This window comes from Pelobates fuscus, chromosome 6 (genome assembly GCF_036172605.1).
Source record: "Pelobates fuscus isolate aPelFus1 chromosome 6, aPelFus1.pri, whole genome shotgun sequence".
NCBI lineage: Eukaryota > Metazoa > Chordata > Amphibia > Anura > Pelobatidae > Pelobates > Pelobates fuscus.
In genome coordinates this window covers 303,153,669-303,155,756 of record NC_086322.1, presented here as the reverse complement: position 1 = coordinate 303,155,756, position 2,088 = coordinate 303,153,669, and positions in this window count along the sequence as shown.

Sequence of the window (2,088 nt, the reverse complement as noted above, 5' to 3'; positions counted from 1 at the left end):
TTTTTTTTTTTTTTTTTGTGTCACTTTCAATAGAAATCCGCTTGGCGTTCACTGGTGGCTGGCAACCAATAATCATTGCTGGCTCTGTGTGAAGATGGCTGCACATGCTCCCTTCCTCACATTCAGCTGATAATCTCCCTCCCAAAGTCAGAGCTGAGCTTCAGCGAGAGACCCACTTATAACTGGCTTAGCGGCAAGTTATCTCTTTAAAAATTGTAAACTTAAGTGTTTACAACTCTCCAGCGTTATTAATAAAAGCTTATACAACACTGGATTGTTAAAGGAAATTCAAACATATTGAAAAAAAGATGGTATCCTAATATTGAATCTTTTCAATGCCATATAAGACAGCTGTGCAATAGGGCGTAAGTAAGTCACGACCCCCAAACCTTTGTAAAACGTGCAGTACTTGCATTGATACATCTCCTGGTATAGAATAATTTAGGCTTTGCAGCTAGTCTTGCTTGTGAAGCAGCACAATAATGTATTCTACGTCCTAATGCAAGCCACACATAGAAATGCGTTGTGCAATTTAATTTTAATTGTTCTTTTATCACAGCTGGTTAATCCATATATGTATGCATGGTCTCTCATTATTATATCATCTATATAGCGCCAACAAATTCTGTAGCGCTTTATCACAGTCAGCCCGAGTACACAATGGAGAGATACTATTAATAGGCATTCCAGAACTCCTGGTTTCGCCCAGTACTTAAAGTGCTCCTTGTGCGTATTCCCAATGCTGACCTGTACCAGAACTGACTCTTTTAAAAGGGGCTTTGTAGGAACCATTCTGTATTTGCAGAGTGCGCTATCCTTCTCATTAACCAGCCGGGTTTAGTAGTTAGATTTCCTCTAATGGTTTAGGTGCTGGAAATTTCCTAACGAATGCACCTTGCTGAGGCAGTAAGGAAGCCTCGCCATATATGGAACTCAAGATCTTTAGTTTCTGAGCCTAGATACAGCTTATGGGAGACTCCAAAGCTACAGTCTGTTCATACCGATTGTACACCACTCCGTGCCATTAGCTGCAACTCCGTGCTAGGTAGGACCTATGACAACCCAAAACTGGATAAATATGATTTAATAGGTCTGTGCTTTAGGATTCGTAGCTCGTGACCTTCACTGCTGTCATTCAAAACATGAATTCTTTTAGGAACCCAGATCATGTACACGGCTTTAGCTTGACTCATTTGTTTAAGTGGTAAAACTATCTCAATGAGCCATTCACTTGTAAAATGTGACTATATCAATATGTATCTTGACCTTGCTGCAAGGAAGGCAGTACTGCTAAAGTACATTATCAGCATTAACCTGTTACCTGAGGAATAGGACCTACCTGATCTATCCAAGGGGGCCAACTAAAGTTTGACCCAGGGGTTAAGGCATGGGGAACGGCTTCGGCTGAATCATTTGGTTTCTGTTTGAAGCCTTTTTGCACTCCACTCTGTGTCGGCCCCAGTGAGCACTATATTAATCTGTGTGAATAGGGATGTTGGTTTCCTAATGCATGATGGTGGGACAGAGTTTTTTTGCTTCCACAAAAAGAACGTTTTCAATTAGAATGGCCAGGGCATTGATCTGCATAATTGCATATTGGAAATTTAGCTTGTTGATTTTAGAACTTTTTTTTTTTCTTGATTCTCATCTGTGCTAAAGGGGAATTCCACTATTTGGTGTTTTAAAGCCTGTACACATTTTCTCTGTGAGATGGTAGACATTACTATTCATGCAAAGTGCCAGGTTAGTCTTTTATTTTGCCCCTCCTGCATTTACTGTACAGGCATTAAAGACCCATGTGAGTGATCTTGGTATAATGCATTTTGGGGTCCACGCTGGTGCACCTCCCAAATCCATGTTACTGTCCCCAACTTGAAATATGACCTCTAAATAAATACAGGTCCTCCTGTATCCATAGCCTGCTTACATACATATTTAACACTTGGCTTCTTGCTTTCAGATGCCCATTTAGGTATCATGCTCCGTCCATTTCTCTCCGTCACCTTCTAATACTCCCCAAAACACAGATAAAATGTTCCGTAAGGAGTTTGACAAAAAAAAACCTGAATGTGAAATCGGAATAGTCAG